Genomic DNA, 8426 nt, shown 5'->3' on the forward strand with positions numbered 1-8426 from the left:
CTCCCTGGCCTAAGTATAGTTTTTTTTGGTTATGTTATGTGTTAAAGGTGAGTTTCATACTCATCTAATTAAAACTCTACTCTATCAACATTAAGGATAAGTATTAAGTATCAATGCACAATTTATCTTCTACAATATTTTCTTTTCTCAGTGTGTAGATAATTAGATGGGTTCAAAAGAATAATCAGTACTTCCAAATAAAGAATCATTGCCAAGTTGATATGGGATTATTAACAAGAATCATAAGGAACCAAAAAATTACAAAATATGCAGTCACCTCTTCAGTAAATGGCCAATGTCTTGAATAGGCAGTTATGAAAGAAAGAAATACAAGTGGTCAATAAATATTTGAATAAACATGTTTAACACATGTTCCATCATGGAAATGCAACCTAAGACAGCATTTAGACTCCATTAGAATAACTATAATAGTAAACAAATGTTGTTTACAACATGGGGAAAGAGGCACACTTATACACTGTTGCAGTGGTTGAACTTACAAACTTATACACTATATAAAGTGGTTCATACTCTAGAGAACTCAGTATGGAGATTACTCAAAAATCTAAAAATAGAATTAATGCATGATCCAAATACACAACACTTTCCTATATACAAGACAGAATCTAAACAAGTCAGCTTATGTCACAGATACAAACATTTTTGCTAAACTATTCACCATATTCAAGATAATCTACCAATCTAGACGTACAATGATAGATTACATTAAAAAGGTCTCTCTCTCTCTCTCTCTCTCATATATATAAATTCATTCAATGTAAAGACAAATGATATTTTTAAATAACCAGGAAAAATAATGGGCACAAAATAACAAATTAATGTTTTCTCTCAGATATAGGATCTATATTTAAATATATGTTCATATATGTTGCTGTTGGGCATAAAAATGAAAGGAGGAGGACCATGAGATGGGAAGAAGAGGCTGGCAGATATGGCTAGGAGATAATGAGATAATGCAGTGTCTGTCACGAAAGCAGAAGAGCAAGTATTTGTAGGGAAGAGAACCAACAAAAGAAGCAGATGGGCAGGGTGTAGATTGCAGTATGAGTTATGTAAGAAAAGAATATAATGGTGTGTATGTCCGTAAGTCCAGTTCCAGGGCATCTGACAGCCTCTTCTGTCCTCTGTGGGAATTTCATGACACAGGTGCACTTACCTACATGCAGGCAATATATGTGTATACACATAAAATAAAAATAAAAAAATAAGAAAGGAAAGAGTATAATAGTGTGTGTATATGTGGTATGTATGTATGTATGTATTTATGTGTGTGTGTGAAAATTTCACAATGAATCCCATTTAAATTTGTACCAGAAAATATTTCTTAAAAATTAAAGAATTCCTGGCTTAGTGTGGTGTGCACGCCATTAATCTCAGCACTCAGGAGGCAGAGGCAGGTGGATCTCTGTGAGTTCGAGGCCAGCCTGGTCTCCATAGTGAATCCAGGCCAGCTAGGGTTACAGGGAGACCCTGTCTCAGAAAGACCAAAAAAAAAAAATCAAAGAATTCCCTAATGATCCTGAATAATTCTGTTTTTAACATTGTTTCATAACCTGATTTAGCAAGATATCTCACAATAAACAATTGGTAGGCATATTTTTATGTGACTAAAAATGGAATCATATAGTAGATCAATATTGTGGATCTTTGTTAGAACATCAGACACAATCCTTCAGAAAAATTACTATTTTGCCCAGTTTCTGAAATATTACATTTCTGGGTCTGATGAGCATTTCTTGGATGGACCACGATTTGGCAATCTACCTTTCAAATACTCCAGCTCATCTGATAACTTACCTAGTTAGAATCTCTATGACTTAGCAAAGGAACCTTCCTTTTTTCTTTAGTAATTCATCATAACTTGACATTTTGTGGATGAAGAGAAAAAATATCTAATATGTATTTGATTTCTCTACATTTCAACCATGGCTGTAGCTTGGATCATTATATTATAGTTTTGTTTATGTCTATTTCTTATTTATAAGACCTTTTTGAAAAAATACTGTGTCACTGAAATTTTTAACTTTGCAATTTTTGTTCTTCAACAAATTTTGACTCGAAACATCTGTGTATGAGTACTCAGAAAATTATTTAATATTTTTTATCATATAACACTAATTTTTTATTAAGAGCATGGATTATCATTAGTCCTCATTCTCCCGGTTTTGTGTGGAACTTAACTTTCTGCCTCTTTGAAAGACATACAAAGCAATTTATATAAACTTCTCTCACAACTTCTGGGCATGATTTTCATATGTTACTATTCACTGTCTTGGTGTTATTGCATGCTATTTCCATAAGGACATTGCATACATGTGTACATTATCTGTGATCATATCCACCATTGCAACTTGTGAACTTACAATTCTATTCCCAAACCTTGACTTAGAAACTCTAGTGCTTTTTGCTCAGATATTTCCTTATTAAGACCTACATGTTAGGAAAAGCATTTGATACTTGTGTTTCTATTTCTGACTTGTTTATTTAGTCTAATAAAGAGTTCCATCCATTATTTTGTAGATGCCAGGCTTTCATTGTTATTATTGAGTGAATAATGTAATACAATAATATATCATATATATGATATATAACAAGTCATTCTTTACCAATTCATTTGATCCCCTTCACCTGACTATTGTGTACAGTGCAGCATATATGCTCTAGGCAGAAGTATGCATGCTTATTTTGTCTACTATGGGGTTATACTGAAGAGTGGTATAGCTACATCATACATTAGTTCTATTTTTACTTTTTTAAAAAATTAATAACTACATGATTAGAAGAAGCATTTCATTACAGCTTTAACATATTCAGTAACACATTCCAGAGCAAGAGTATATCTCTTTCACAAGTGGGCCTAAGTTTCTAGGTTCACAGTTGAATTAATACAGTTTTACGATATTGAACTCAGTATAAGCCCTGTAAGACATAAAACTGAATGAGTTTTTAACCTGTAAAAAAGATCTCCATTTCATTTTAGAATATATTGTTCATTGCAGAAAGACTCATTGTTTTTGCCACTAACACTGAGACATTGGCACATGCATCTCTAATCTGTATGTATCTGATTATATGTATCTTAATAGTCATTATCGGTTGCACTTGGATCCTTGGCACCTGTGTATGTCTATAAAATCATCGGGTAGATTTCAATGATAATGTTTACCACCTCAACTAATTAACATGACATAAATTTCCATGCTTCCTCCTCAAATATAATAAATTTTTAAAAATTTGTTGATTTTTTTTTGTGTGTATCACACAGAACATTCCAAACCATCTTATTCATGCGTGCTTATTTTGTCTCCTTTGGGATTATACTGAAGAGTGGTATAGCTATATCATACGTTCATTCTATTTTTACTTTTTAAAAAAGAGTTATCAACACTGGACTTATTTGCTTTCCCATGAACAATGTATTAATGAGTGATTCACTTTCTCACACACCCACAGAGGCATGTGTTAAATTTTCTTTTGTGAGCAGTACAAAAGCTAAATTTTTTCAATTTCTCTTTCGTTGTTTTTACCTATTACAGTTGTAGTCAAAGTCTTTACCTGTAATTTTCTATTATTATTTTTAGAAACTTGGATTTTATGTATACATATATATTTTTTACTGCATTTTAAGTTAATTTTTCTGTGGTGAAAGGAAGATTTGGATCTAGTTTCATTTATTTATCTATGGGCAGTTACTTTCTACAGGACCAAAATTTCTTGAAATTGAATAATGCAAGAAAAACCTGCCAAGACAGAACAAATGAATGCAAACAAATGGGAAATTGTAGTTATTCAGCTCCTGACAACCAATACATATTCTGACAATAAAAATTTTGATCGTAGAAAAGTTGAAGCAACTAAACTTGGGCTTCAAGGTAAAGAAGACCTACAGAATTGAAGAATCACAATGCTGTGTCACTGTCATGACTGGAACAGAAGACAGTGTGCTATGTTCCAGAGTAGAAAATATCGAATAGCTAACCTCTAGCTTTTCCATACATTAAAATTGAATGCACACAGCTGATAAGTTAAAGTTGAGCTGCCAATTAAGGTAAACTGGCATTTTTTTATGATAACACAAGAAAGCAAATAATATACTTAAAAAAATATATATATATAAATCACTCAGCTATCAAAATTTGATGCATGTCATGTAGTACCTGTGGAGAACAGAAGAGGGCACAAAAGCCCCTAGAACTGGAGTTACAGATAGTTTTTAGCCTTCAGGTGGGTGCTGAGATGAGAATCCTGGTCTTCAGCAAAATCAAGAGTGCTCTTAAACATGTGCCATCTCACCAGCCCCTGGAAGAGAAATTTTGAAGAAACAAAGTAATAAAACACCTCAAACAAGTTATTCAAGCATGGGAAGCAAAAAAACTAAAAGACAAATTGTTCACTCTACTTACCATCAGGTATACAGTAACAAGTTGGGTCTAGTATATTTGAATGAGTAATATAGTTATAAAACAATACTTCAGGGAGGAGGCATTCAGATCAATTCCAGCTTGATTTCTCCAAGTCCTGGGTCCAAAGGATGTCCTGCCTTTAGCAATAGTGTTTTACCTTCAAGTTCTGGGAGGCAATTAAGGGCTGTGGAAATAGCCCATGTTATTTTGGAAAGCTCTTGGACTATCCTGGCCAACACTCATAGGGAAGTTTTTCCTGGCACTGTTTCTTCCTCTGTAGCCTTCAGGTTTACACATTCACTTATCATTTTCAGATATTATATGTCTATTTTTCAGTAGGTGTTTGGGCTAATACATTTCCCTCTGGTTTTTCACACCATCTTAGCTTTACTTATATCTTCTCTCTCTCCCTGTCTTATCTCCTTCCTCCCCTCCCCAGTTAAATTCCCTCCATTTCCCCTTGATAATATCTGTATCTTCACATCCTCCCTCTCTTTAGCTCCTTCTTCTCTTTTATTCCCATGTCTGTCTTTCCCTATTCCTTTCCCAGTTGACTATGGAATACAGGCCTTTAATTCCAGCAATTGGGTAGGGAGGTAGGAAGGTATCTGTAAACTTGAGGACTCCCTAATCCATACAGAGAATTCCAGGCCAGCGAGATTTACATAATGTGATTCTGTGATGCTGTTTCAAAAAAAAATTGCCAGCCAGGTGTGGTAGCATGCACCTTTAATCCCAACACTCAGGAGGCAGAGGAAGGTGAATCTCTGTATTAGTTACTTTTCTGTTGCTGTGATAGAAACACTGGCCAAAGCAATTTTTAGAAGGAAAAGTTTATTTGATCTTACAGTTCCAAAGGGGCAAGGGTCCATCATGCTGGGGAGGCAGAGGTGGCTAGAGGAGGAGCTAAAGCTAAGCTCTCATGTCTTCTAGCAGACACAGGAGGAAAGAGAGAGCTACTTAAGATCCAGAAGGTTTAAAAACTCTATTTGCCTGCCCCCATGGCATGCTCCCGCTAGCATGGCCATACTCATATTAAATGTAAGAAACCTTGAGGTATAACCACTAAAATGAGTAACAAGAAAAGACTGTCTACTCTCTGTGCTCCCATTCAATCTGGTGCTTGAAGTCTTAGCTCAAGATGTAGCATAAAAGGGGGAAATAGAAGGAATAAAAATGAAAGTAGGAAGTCAAATTATCCCTATTTGCTGATATGACCTAAATACTCTATCAGAAAACACGTATAACTGATAAATAACTTCAGAAAATTAGAAAGATAGAAAATTAGTGCAGACAAAACAGGTTTCCATGGCAGAGGAATTTCTTTAGTTAAGGTTATCCCTAGGTATTTTATTAATTGGTATGGATATTGTGAATAAGATTGTTTCCCTGATTAGTTTTCAGTCAGTATGATTGTCATGAGTATTAAGAAGACTACTAAGACACTAAAGAAAGAAATTCAGGGAGTACGAAACAGAATGACCACCATGAGCATGGATCAGAAGAACTGATATTGTGGAAATGGTCACTTTACCAAAGCAATCTACACATCAATGAAATCCCACTAAAAATTTCAAAACCATTATTTACAGAAACAGAAAAATAGACTTAATATTTAAAAAATAGGGTAAGCAAAGCAATCCTGAACAATAAGAAGTGCTTAACGTAACCGGATTTTAATTTGCACTACACAGTCATAGTAATGAATAGGCATGGTACACGCATAAAAACAGATATGTTGATAAATGAAATGGAATAGAGGACACTGATATAAATCCACACAACAGTCACCAAATATTCTTTAAAAGTCACCAAAACTCCACAGTGGAAACAATGCCTTTACAACACAAGGTGCTGGAAAACTGAATGTCAAAATGTACAAGTACAAAATGAAAGTCGATCCATATCTAGCACCCCTATAGATATCGACTCCAAGTAGATCCAGAACTACATCACAAAACATGAAGCACCGAAAGTATTAGAAGAAAAAGTACAGTTTTCACTTCAAGATGTAGACATGAGGAAATGGGTAAGAAGCTTCAGCCTCATCTAAGAAAACTGTGGCAACAGAAGACTCCAGGGAGGTGCAGAGACAGTCTCTTTCAAGAACGGGACTCTTGGTGGGTTCACTAGGCTCCAGTGGATGTTTCCATAGTAAAGGACATTTGGGGACACTAATTAGAATCTATAGGCCCTATTGTATATATTGTAAGTTACATTACATTGGGATAGAAGCAACAAGAGGAGCTGGAGATATGGGAGAAAATCTAAATAACATCAAATTATATTGTACGGAAAACACAACCATTTAAAATGAAACAGTTTAAATAAAAAATTAAAAAAGCATACATATGAAAATTTTGTGAAAGAATTAAATTCAAAATATGATATAAAGTGATAAATGTGACATCAGCAATAACTTAAAGTGAATCCACACACAGTGATTATCAGTTCAAAATACATAAAGATGGCAAAATTGCTTTTGGAAATATTAAGGAACAGAAATGTTTGTAAATAATTGGTAAATTTGGATACTCACTATTCAATAGTGTACCAAGGTTCTTCAAAATCCAAAAAGAAAACAATCGTGTAGGTTAACAATCACAATTCTGGATATTTTTTATTTATTTACTGAAATATTGGAAATTAACATTGAAAAAGTCTCCTCTTTCATTTGAGTACTTGTGAATTATTTCACATGTCAAAAGATGAAATCAAACTTTATGCTCAACAGATAAATTGTAAAGACTATTGACATAAATATATCATGGAATGTATTCTGCCTTAAACATAAAAATGTTGTTTGTGACAGCATGAAAGGATGCAAACCATTCAGTTTGATGAAATAAACTGAAATAATCCAATCACAGAAAGATACTGTGTACTATAACTTATATATGGAATTTGAAGGAACCAAACTCAAAGAAACGAGAGAGAGATTGCTTATTACTGGAAATGTGTGGCGACTGTATGGGATTGGTGTTTGGAAGGTCTCAGAAACTTGTCAGGGTAGATAAGATTTTCCTCTTATATTATTTCAATAGCATACTGAAATTCAACACATAATAATACATGCATATTTCTTACTTGCAAAATAGAAAATTTTCAAAAGTGCTTGCCAGACCACATGATATGTATTTGAGGCTATGAACCTGTTAATTAACATGATTTAATTATAATTCACACTGCTTATAAGTGATATCACCACTTTAAAATTAAAAATAGAATAACTGTAAAATGAAAATCCATAGTTGCATACAGAGGTGTAGGTTAGAAATAGAAATAGAAAGCAACAGATTATGCAAATATATGTGAATATAATCATAGGCATGCTGTGGAAACACCTATTGATATACATAAGATAGCAACAAATGCCAGTTTCATGACATGACCTAATAATCTCTTCAATTTCAAAGATTTTTATGTTTTGATTACAATTTTTATGTTCAGGGTCAGTGAGTATGAGCACTGGCTCCTTTTGTAGAAGACTCAAGTTCAGTACCTACAATGCACAACATGGCTTATAACCATCTGTAATTACAGTTTCAGGGCATCAGACACCCCCCTTTGGCCACTGCAGGTACCAGGCATGCATATGGTGCACATACATACATATAGACAAACTACTTATACACATAAAATGAAAACAAATGAATCATTGTTAAAAGCCAGTTTTCTTATTTTCAGTGAGTAGATACATGTAATTTTATCTGAAGTTATATGTATGTGTGCAATGAACTTCTGTCTGTGTGTGCATATGCTGTGTTTTATTATTTCATTATTTGTCATAATGCATTCATTCCATAGAACATGGAGACTAAAAGAAGATGAGTTTACATATGAGAAAGGCTTTGTGCTTTCCTTCCAGTGAACAGATATTTAAGATGGAATAGAAACTATATGTATATGATGGTCAGACAGGCACCAAATAAAATAGGAACAGATAATACAGTTATCTGTGAATATAAGTGCAGAAATGCATACAGATATAGATGCTGATAT

The sequence above is a fragment of the Nannospalax galili genome, unplaced genomic scaffold (genome assembly GCF_000622305.1).
Source record: "Nannospalax galili isolate Female #2095 unplaced genomic scaffold, S.galili_v1.0 scaffold627, whole genome shotgun sequence".
NCBI lineage: Eukaryota > Metazoa > Chordata > Mammalia > Rodentia > Spalacidae > Nannospalax > Nannospalax galili.